The 11,959-nt window shown below is 40.5% G+C and overlaps 1 non-coding gene across 1 annotated transcript; it reads left to right on the forward strand.

The window, feature by feature from the left end:
- Positions 1 to 522: 522 nt before the first annotated feature.
- On the forward strand, positions 523 to 628 carry LOC131222297 (small nucleolar RNA R71). Its single transcript, XR_009159988.1, has one exon. It is a non-coding gene; the product is annotated as a small nucleolar RNA R71 (small nucleolar RNA).
- Positions 629 to 11,959: the final 11,331 nt, after the last annotated feature.

Here is an 11,959-nt window from a genome sequence, read left to right on the forward strand (position 1 = left end):
CCTGGAGGAGTCGCCGTTTGTCCATTTCTCCAACTGAAGTTTGGATGATTTTTCCAGCCAGGATTGTATGTGTTAGAGTTAGGTCCAGTAAAAGGTCTTTGATAATTATTTACGGCATTGGCTTGTTCATTCAACACTCCTCGAAAGGCAGGTATTGTAGGACAGTTTTCAGTTGTGTGAATGTTGCAATCACAGATGCCGCAAACAATTTCATTGACCTTATCCTTCTTTCCTTCCATGGCCTCAACTTTCCTTATGAGCGTAGTCACTTTACACTTGAGATCATCCTCTTCTTTCAAGAGATATAATCCACCTTTCTCCTTTAATTGAGTTGGCCTAGACGTGGTGTTCGACTTTGGGTAATAGTCCCAAGATTGTGTTTTTTCAGCCAAACTATCGAGGTAGTCCCATACCTCGTCGATATCTTTATTAATGAACTCTCCATTACACATTGTCTCGACCATTTGGCGCATGGAAGATGTCAGTCCATCATAGAAAAAATTTGTAATGCGCCACGTTTCAAATCCGTGTTGTGGGCATGAACTGACCAAATCTTTGAACCTTTCCCAACATTGAAAGAATGTTTCATCTTCCTTTTGGGCAAAGTTCATGATTGCTTTTCGAGGGTAATCGTTTTATGATGTGGGAAGAATTTTTTATGAATTCCCTCTGCATGTCCTTCCATGTGCCAATGGATCTAGGACGCGATGAATGTAACCACGTCTTAGCTTTCTCTTTTAAGGAAAAAGGAAAGAGTTTCACTAATTGTATCCTCGGATACATTAGGAAAACATAATGTAGCTATAATTTCATCGAACTCTTTCAAATGTAAATATGGACTCTCGATTCAAGTCCATGGAATTTGGGAAGGAGTTGGATAACTCTGGCTTGATGTCCATTTGTCCTGTATTTTCGGGAAAAATCATGCATGAGGGCGTACTCACTCCCGCCGGTTGTAAAAATCTCGTAAAGTACGAGGCGGGGTGCTGTTGCACCTCATTTTCATCTGGGTATCCTCCACCCTAGGTGGGAGTAGAGGAGGTTGGTCTTCGGCCATAACTTCTTAACTCAGGGGATTTCGAGCGGTGTCTAATCCTGCGATGGATAGTCAACCCCTCAACTAATCCTCCTTCGGTCAAGAGACGTCGAGTGTTGTCACGGGCCCACTTGGGCATGAAACACTCGCAGCCCTCAATCAAATTCAAAGTCTAATCCTAAGAAAGGAAAAGGAAATCTAAAAAGGAAAAAGAGAGAGGGAGTTGGAAAGAAATTACCAAATTGATGCCCCTAAGTTAAGGACCTGCAAAATAACACAAAAATAAGTTAGATTCTAAAAAGAAAAATAACAGTAAATCAATTTCTAAAAGAAGGACTTTTTAAAAGAAAGTGGAGATTTCTAAAATAAATTAGGAAAGATCTAAACTAGAGAGTAGATTATTAAAAGAGAACTGAAAGATAGGGAGTAGGGAAAGAGCTTACCAAATTAGAAATTTCTATCTTAAAGGCCTACAAAATAAGAAGGTTAGTTTCTAAACAAATATTCTAAAAATAAATTAGGAAACAAAATTAGATTTTAAAAGTGTTAGAATTAGAAAGTTACTAAGATGAAACAAAAATAGAAAGTTAATTTCTAAAAAGGGAAAGAAATAACCTAAATTCTAAAAATAAACTATTTCCTAGAATTAGAAAAATTCTAAAATTTACACCTTAATTCTAAAAAGGTAGAAGGAGAGAGAGATTAGGAAGGAATTACCAATTTAGAAACTTATGTCCAGATCCTATAAAACAGGAAACATGTTAAGTTCTAAAAATAGAATAAAATAAAATAAAAACTTCTATCCTAAAGTAAGTAAAATCCTAATCCTAACCTAATTCTAAAACTAATTAATTTCAGAAAAACGTAACCGTCAATCCCCGGCAACGGCGCCAAAAACTTGTTCACTCCCCAAGTATAGGGTTGTGATGTAGTAATAAACTCGGTAAGACCGAGGTCGAATCCACAGGGACTGATACCTGTACGTTATCTGAAACCAAGTAGAACTAGAACTAGACTAAGATGCGATCTAAACAAAATAGAATTTAAGAAATAATTGTGGAATAATTAAAACTTTAAGGATTTCAGAGGATGGAAACTAGGGATTCAGAGGATCCACTAGATCAGGGAGATCTTATGCCTGCATCAAGGATTACAGAATTCAAACTGAACTTACTTGATTTGGTTTTCAAGAGATGAAAGGTATATGAATTAGAATGGATTCCATCATCTAACCATGCCCAGGAGACAAAGCAAACAACATGATTAAACTAATTACCAATCAATCAACCATGTATGAGGATCAGGAAGGGTACTGTCATCCTACCATGCCCGTGGGACAATGGTGAACAACAGGGTTTCCTGACTTTACAAACATGAAAGGGGGAAAAAGTAATACTCAAAATCATCGCAGATCCATGGTAATTTTAGTCACAACAGACCATTAAAGACAAAAAGTACATTCCCAGAATAAAATTAAATCAACATCAATTCAGTCTAAACAAAGGCGCAAGCGAAGACTTATCCCATCACGCTACAAGCTTCACCTCTTAGCCCTAGCTAAGAGGTTTAGCCACTCATGATTGGCCTAAACCCAAAACAAATAGAAGGAAAAAGAAAATGAAAAAGAGAAGAAAAATGAAGAAAAATTCATTATCTTTTCTCTCTCATCCTCTCTCCCTGTCTTCTTTTCTTCTGTCTGTCCTCCAATCCTCAAAACGCTGCCAGCCTTTCCACGTCCCTGTCTTGCTCCCAAGCCGTGCAGCAGCCACTCCTTCAATCGTCCACTCAGCCCAGATCGCCCTCCTCCAGCAGATGCTCCAGCGTTTTCCTCGGCCTAGCTCTCTCCCCGTCTCAAAAGCTTCCCGTTTTTTCCTCCTTTACTCTTTCTCCCTCTCTTCTTTTTATAGCATTCTCGTCGGAGCCCAAGAAAACCCTTCACGTGTGCTGATGTGGAGTCCTGAAGGGATTCGGCTGCGGAAAGCTTCGCAGCCAGCGACGCAGCAACGTGCGTAGCAACGCAAGAGGAGTTGCGTTTGGCCTCAGGTTGGGTGGCTCTCCGTCTGGTAATCTCAAAACCGACTTCATGGCTAGGGTTATTCCTGGCTTGGTCATCATCTGAACGGTTTGGATCACCAATCCGATCACAGGCAGTGGCCCACAATCGGCCGCAAATTCCGGATTTCCCGGACGCGAAAACAGGGCAGCGTCATTGACGCTGTGACGATGGTGAGCCCCACGTCACGGTCTTTTTGGAAAATCTGATCCGTCCACTGCATTCTACTCGAAAAATCGGGTGGGAAGCACTACTTTTGGACTAAATTCCATGTGGCCCACAATACCTTCCACTCCGCCGTTCATCCTGTCTTTAACGGTTAGGATTCTGTAACATGTTACATGGTCTCAAAAGGCCGCCTTGGTGAGGTAAATACCCCACCTACGCGCACAATGGACGGTCCCGATTGGTGCTATACATGATGTATGTGGCCCACAAGTAAAACCCAGATCTGTCGGCGTGCACGCTTCGTCGTCGCTGATAATTTCGTGAAAAATCGAGTTTGAGTCCGTCCCACGCTGCATTTAACGTGTCATCGGATCGCGTAAACCATGCTTTTTGGACACTTTCCCGAGTCATACTCGATGGAGCCTCCAAATTCTTATTAGGTATTAAAGCGGCTGTCATGTCCGTTGTAAATCCATGCATAGTGTCTCAGTCATGCAAATTTGACCCTCAACACAATTGCTAACGGTTTATGCTTAGTCCATGCAAGCAACGTATGCAAATTTGAAATACATGAGAGAATTTCTATGATCGAGTGCATTTTGGAAAAACAATCTAGATATTCAGAATTTAACAATCGAAATCGGCCACTTACTCTCGATCTTAGACTCAAACACACGATAAACTTCATTCAAAGTATTAGTCCCTTAATTAGAAATAATTCTAAACATTGAGTTCCACAGATGTAAAGTGTAATCCCAACTTTCAACATTAATATTCAATTCTTTATTTCAGGATATCGTCGGTAATCAACAAGAGAATTCATAATAACCAAAGCTTGCCTCAAAGATCATCTTTTCATTCCTTCTTTTTTTTTTTTTTTTTACTGAGAAAACCAAGAAGGGGAATGAAGTCCACACTTATAGGGAGCAAACCTATAGTGAAGATTCTTTGCCTAACCTTTCTCAACGGTATCTCTTCCTTTTAATTGATCTTGACGGGCAATTGTTCAAGTTGGTTCCTTCTATGCTTACTGATCACCAAATTAACCCTTCAGTTTCAACTGAAATCTTAATGTGTAAGCGAGATGTGACATGTGAAATCATGACTCAATCAATGTTTACAACTTCTAATCATGGATTAAACTTAACTGTGAAATCTAACGAGCAACTGAATCCAAGAGCAGTAAATCACCAACATTCCATATCCTGTAATTCTAAATCAAATATGGTCGTCCAATTACTTTGAATTCACCAGAAAGTCCAGAGAAAATTTAAAAATTTTCACAATTTTTGCTCAAGAAAATACTGATTAGGTAACCTAATCTCCCACCCCCAACTTAAAAGCTACATTGTCCTCAATGTAAAGGATATGAGTATGGAATGCGCCTAGAACAACAAAAGTAAAGAAAAAGTGAAGGGAAGATAGTACCTGGATGATGAATCGTGAGAGACTTTCCAAGAGATCGCAGCATGGGATCCGGTCAGCACGAGAGAGAAAGTAACACAAAACTAACAAAAATAAAATCCTACCTATACCACTTTCGCAGGTGCTCTCGATTGCATTTAGCGCATGCAACAAGCCTTTAAACCCCTAGGTTACCCCTAGTGGACGAGTTGTAGTCTCGTGAGGGTTTGCGGCAATGCTACCCACAAACATTGAACTAATGAATGAGAAAAGTGAAATGGAATGAAAATTTGGGTTGCGTCCTAGGAGCGCTAAGTTTAACGTCTTCAACTAGACAAGAATGGACCATGAATTAATCAATCTTGATAACCTGGGTCCGCCAAATAAATTTCCTTAACAGATCAGTCAGAGGCATGGACATGTCCTCTGAATCAAATTTCTCGACAAATGGTTTCAATCGATGGCCATTGACTTTAAATTCCTTGCCATTGTCGGGATCTCTTATCTCAACGGCCCCATGAGGAAAAACAGTAACAACAATGTAAGGGCCGGTCCAACGAGATCAAAGCTTACCCGGAAAGAGATGTAATCGAGAATTGTACAAAAGGACCTTCTGACCAGGCGTGAATGATTTTCGCAAAATGTGTTGGTCATGAAATGCTTTCATCTTGTCCTTGTAAATTCTCGAATTATCGTACGCATCATTCCGGATTTCTTCAAGTTCATTCAATTGAAGTTTGCGTAGCGAGCCAGCGTTGTCCAGATTGAAATTAAGATTTTTGATCGCCCAGGATCGCTTTATGTTCCAACTCCACGAGGCAAGTGACAAGCTTTCCATAGACAAGTCTAAAGGGAGACATTCCAATAGGGGTTTTAAAGGCAAGACGGTATGCCCATAAGGCATCGGTAATCGGATTGACCAATCCTTACGATCCAGGTTAACCGTCTTTCTCCAAAATGTGTTTAATCTCCCTATTGGAAATCTCGGCTTGTCCACTTGTCTGCGGATGGTATGGGGTGCTACCTTATGAGAGATACCGTATTTCTTCATTAAGCTCTCGAATGGTCTATTACAAAAGTGTGAGCCCCCATCACTAATGATGGCTCGAGGCGTTAAATCGAGAAAGGATGTTCTCTTTCGGGAATTTAATGACCGTGCGATGGTCATTCTTTCGACACGGAATCGCTTGACCCATTTAGTGACATAATCCACGGTGAGCAAAATATACTGATTTCCAAACGATTGGGGAATGGTCCCATGAAATCGATGCCCAATCAAATGCTTCAATGATAAGGATGGGATTAAGGCATCATATTTCGACGGACAATGCTCCCAATTTCGACAACGCTCACAAGCTTTGCAAAACTCATGAGTGTCCCAAAACATAGTGGGCCTAAAAGCCACATTGCAGAATCTTGGCCGTGGTCTTTTTAGCGAAAAGTGACCACCACAGGCCTCTGAGTGAAGAAAAGAAGATGATGCTTTGATGTTTGTTGTCAGGTACACATCTCCTTAGAATTTGATCTGGGCAATATTTAAATAAGTAAGGATCATCCAGAAAAATTTGCGCACCTCGGTGAAAAATTTCTTCTTATCTTGCGTAGTCCTATGTATCGTCGGCACTGTAGCAAGATAATTAGCAATATCGCGAACCAAGGTGAATGGGAGACTCAAAACAGTTTTCATCAGGGAACATATCATTGATATGGGTCGCCTCAAGGGAATCAGAGGTATTAAGGCGAGAAAGGTGATCGGCCACTACGTTCTCTACTCCCTTTTTATCTTTAATTTTCAAATCAAATTCTTGGAGTAGAAGGATCCATCGTATCAGGCGGGGCTTAGAATCATTCTTAGAAAGAAGATACTTAAGTGCCGCATGATCTGTGTAGATAATGATCTTGGATCCGATCAAATAGGACTTAAATTTGTCCAAGGCGAACACTACAGCTAAGAGTTCCTTTTCCGTAGTTGAGTAGTTCACCTGGGCAGAATTTAAAGTTCTACTTGCGTAATGAATGACGTAGGGCCTCTTATCTTTTCTCTGGCCTAGGACCGACCTAAGAGCATAATCAGAAGTGTCGCACATAAGCTCAAAAGGAAGGTTCCAGTCGGGTGGCTGCATGATAGGTGCAGTGGTTAACGTGCCCTTAAGCTTGGTGAAAGCTTCTTGGCATTGCTCAGTCCACTCGTACGGAGCATCCTTTTGAAGAAGATTACATAAAGGACGAGAGAGGAGACTAAAGTCCTTTATGAATCGCCTATAAAATCCTGCGTGGCCTAAGAAGGATCGCATGTCTCTGATGTTCTTGGGTGGAAGTAGGTTAGAGATAAGATCGATTTTTGCCTTATCTACCTCGATTCCCTTGGACGAGATGATATGCCCAAGGACAATTCCCTTCGAACCATGAAATGGCACTTCTCCCAATTAAGTACCTGGTTCTTTTCTTCACATATTTTCAAGACACATTTAAGACTTTCCAAGCACTTCTGAAAGATGGACCATAAACCGAGAAATCGTCCATGAAGACCTCTAGATATTGCCCTACCATATCGGAAAGATACTAAGCATACATCGCCGAAAGGTGGCAGGGGCATTACATAGTCCGAATGGCATCCTTCGATAGGCAAAGGTGCCGTAGGGACATGTAAATGTGGTCTTTTCCTGGTCTTCGGGGCTATCTCTATCTGGTTGTAGCGCGAATACCCGTCAAGGAAACTATAGGATCAGCTAACCTTTCCAGGATCCGATCAATGAATGGTAAAGGAAGTGGTCTTTCCTCGTGACGGTATTCAACTTCCTTAGTCAATGCACATTCTCCAACCGTAGTGACTCTAGTTGGCACGAGTTCATTATTAGCATTGGCTACGATGGTGATTCGGACTTCTTAGGAACCACTTGAGTTGGACTCACCCATTGACTATCGATATAGGGTATATAATACCCACATCCAATAGCTTAAGAACCTCGGCCTTAACCACTTCCTTCATATTTGGATTTAGTCTACGTTGTGGTTGCCGAGCGGGTTTTGCATTATCCTCAAGATATATGTGGTGAGTACAAATCGAGGGATCGATTCCTTTGAGGTCCGCTATCGTCCATCCTAGGGCTCCTTTATGCTCAATGAGAGTAGATATAAGCATACTCTCCTGTTCTTTCTCCAGGTGGGGCAGAGATCACCACCGGGTATGTCTCATCTTGACCCAAATATGCATATTTCAAATCAGAGGGCAGAGGTTTTAGGTCAAGCTTCGGCGGCTTGAGGTTAGACGGTAGAGGCACTACATCAGTTTGTGGTAATTCTTCAAATTGTGGCCTCCATCGGTTAACTTCAAGTACCGCTGCAGAATATCAAGCAAGGCGCACGTCTCCCTAATCATGTCATCATCAAAATCATGGGAGTGGGCCGGGCACATCTCTAGATGGTCGGAGGATAAGGTCCGAGGTGTCGTATCTTCCACGAAAGAGTCAATCATGTTAATGTCGTGGAAATCGTCATCATCCTCTGAGTTGCTGCGTTATTGAAAAAATGTTTGACTCCAATGTCAAATTTCCAAAAGACATAGTCATGATACCATTCCTACAATTGATAATTGCATTTGACGTAGCAAGGAATGGGCGACCAAGAATGACGGAAATCTGAGTGCTCATGTTATTGATGGGTTCGGTGTCCAGGATGATAAAGTCTACCGGGTAGTAAAATCTATCAACTTGGACCAACACATCCTCAATTATCCCTCTTGGTACACGAACAGAGCGATCGACAAGTTGTAGTGTGGTTAGGGTGGGTTTTAATTCCCCCAAACCTAACTGAACAGAGGATTGGGAGCTAGTTGAGTTACAAGAAGGAAAGCACATTGTTGGGTGCAATTGGGTTTACACGTTGAAGTATACCCTGACAGTTCTATTGCTCAACACAAAGCCCAACTTGTTGCAAAGCAGTTCATTCAACAGTTTGGAGTTTAATACCATGAAACATTTGCCATCCTTATCAAGTTAAAACTTGGTGTGAGTTATTCTGTTTGTAGTTGCTCATAGTCTTTAGCCTCTTCACCAGTTTGATATGAAGTAGTATACTCCATAAGTGGATCTAATATAAGGAAACTCGCCGGTAACCATACCATACTAGGAATTAGTCAGTGAAACTAGATGATTAAGAGCGTCTTAATGAATAAGAATAATTTGTCGAATGAATTAATGATTCGATGGTATGGAGTGACAAGGAGGAGATCTGGATTCCATGAGTCCTATCTGTAGACATCGACAGGTATTATTCAAATGATCAATGAGATTAATCGAAAGCTACAAGTCTACAAGTAACTTTTGGGATCAAAGTGATGAACTCATCACATCCGGATGTACAACGACTTACAAGAAAAAGTAATCAATATCCAAAGAGTCAAGGAATTTATCACAGTCCATTAAGCTGACAATAGATCGAAGAACGATAATCACTACTAACAAAGTCTTAGTCGAAGTAATTATCCATCATGTATAGCCTCCACATGGCTTAGACCTGCAAAGGTAGCAACATGATCAGCTAAACCAATAAACTAACATGAATCAAAATCCAGGAGTTCTTCCATCCTCCTCTGTCTCTCCTGCGGCATTGCCATCTGTCATTCCCAACCTGCAAACATGCATGTAAGGACACGCATCTTCTCTCCACGTTGCTCACGATCTTCTCAACTGTCCTCGCCAATCTGCTCAAAGCTTCCTAAACTGTTCCTGCTACCTTCCTCTCTATCTTATCAATCTCACTTGACACCCTCACGTGCGATTCTGGGCCGCACAGCTTTTGCAGACTCGAGTTGACCAACGCGTTCGTGCCATGGAGTTCGTGTTGCTCTAGTGCTTCGCGTAAAGCTCACTAGGCAAGTTATTCGTGCTTGGGCATCAGTTCTGGTACAAACGTTCATGCAAGGTAGAATGGCAATGGTCTGTAAGGCGTCATTGGAACGTGATGTCAGTGCATCCGGTATGTGAAATGCTCCAGATAATCGATTGATGGTAAGCATTGATATGGCACTATTTTATGAACGTTATCACATTTGACAGAAATTGGCAAACCTGCTTATGATTTCCATGAGGCAGTCAATACCTAGTCATAAGCCCTATGCATGTATTATCCTAATACAATGAGATCCTGCTTGTATCTGACCGATGGGACATACGTTGGATATAGTAATAAACTCAGTATCGTGTCTTGATTTACAGGATCTCACGTACGTTCATGGCCATTGAGTAAATTTGACAATATGCGATTCGATCATTAACTAAGTTGAATATGATGTGAAATATCTGGATTGCACTAGGATACAGGTGATTCGTCTCTGCGTATGGTAACATGCGGTTGACTATGGTTCAAGACTTGAACGTATGATTCCATGTTATGGAAACTCGATGGCCACAATTCGATTAATCATTCTAACTGATCCTCGTGGACTAATTGTCACTGGCAAATTACTACACCTCATTACGATGTATGATCTAGACCAGTCTGTGATCATTGCGAACTCATGAAACTAGAACTTACATTGGAACATTCTGATTTCAATGCATAAAGAATGTTGTATCATGCAATCATCGAATCGTCATAATTTACTCCAATCAAAATTTCTAAAATGTTGCGACAACGTAGTAATTATCTAGAATCAAATATTTAAATTCTACAAATCAGAATCAATCTATAATATCCAGCTACACAAAGTTCATTCAATTTGCTTTAATACAGGATGAGTCCACATGTGAAACTCAATGAAATTAGACATATTGAAATCATTATCAACAGAGAATCAACAACAATTTGCAGTCGGATATTCATATCTTCATTCACGTATGCTTATCTAATGAATTAAGAACATTGCAGTCAGAATCTTTACATAAACAATTCTAAGCATTTAATCAACTCCAAGGCGATGGCACACTCATACAGCTCAACTGTCATCTCCTATCCTTAAAGCTACTTAGTAGGATTTACTCTCTATTACAATTAACTCAAACATGTATAGAAGATTAGAATGTAAGTTCAATGACAATTCTAACGATAATAGTAATTCATGTGAAACAGATCATTCATCGTAATCAATCAAAGATTCCATTATCCTGCATGCTAAAATATTCATCATTGTTCAATCATTATTTACAATTTCCATAAAATGTCATAAGGATTGATTCCCATTGCAACAGAAGTTCAATAGGAAAATCGATGTCGTGAACTCAAGCAAGAATGTACGCAATGTCAGAGATGAAAGTCCTACTATGCAACGTATGACCAATATCCGTCAGTCCATTGCATCCATGAACACTTACACTTTAAGTGACATTATCTCTAGGTTCAATAATACCTTAACTCTGCGGTATCTGAATGGATCTCGATCTAAGTTCAACTTGCATTGCGAATGAAATAGAATCTGCGTAGCGCATACTGACGACAAGCTTATAAGTCCAATAAAACATCGACAACTCTGTAAGATATCGAAAGGAACCGATTCAATCCTATCTAAAGCTCTATGTCAACTATGGTATGAACGAACTGCGATCAATCGTGAGGAGCAATAAGTCAATTACGGCGATAACGTGCAGGGACTTTCAATGATGATCGGATGTACGAAGGACCACTTCACACGTATATTTAGTCTCGGCAGGTAACAGTTTAACGAGTACATGGTGGAATCTGAGATTTCATGACTATACTGCATGGTTGAAATTTGAAAAGTTCTTCCCGAGCTGCTTAATTTGTCGTCAAATGTTCGATATAAGCCCTGTCCTGTAATCCAACCGTAACTCATGCTCCTAATGTTAGTGATTAATTGGTCACAGCGTATCGCCATCAATCGCAATGGATTACAAGATCTCTTATCGCGTTCGGATCTCTCTCAAGCAATGGTTTAACCAAACAAGTTCCTCAACAGCATCCGATTGGAATTAGGGATCGTATTACGGAATTTCAAGACTCGGTGTTGAATCTGTAGTTTTCCAAATGTTGTATGCCTTACATCTTCGTTGTACGTTACGATCTTGGGATACTTGTTCTTATTGAAAATTTGAAGCTTGGATGTATTTAAAGTGTGACCCTCATTACTATGACTTCACGTATCGAAAGATTGCTTGATCTCAGGAATTAATAGTAGCGATGTCCATAAATCTGCATGTTACCAGCTATCATTTAACCAAAGGTAATCCATGAAATCGACGCAATAGATTGCTCACTTAAGGATATTAGGCTATTTCATAAGTCTCAGGAAATGCCCAATTCAAAGTGCTTCAGCTAGAATCAATTAGGCACATAGCCACAAT

The sequence above is a fragment of the Magnolia sinica genome, chromosome 1 (genome assembly GCF_029962835.1).
Source record: "Magnolia sinica isolate HGM2019 chromosome 1, MsV1, whole genome shotgun sequence".
NCBI classification, from domain to species: Eukaryota; Viridiplantae; Streptophyta; class Magnoliopsida; order Magnoliales; family Magnoliaceae; genus Magnolia; species Magnolia sinica.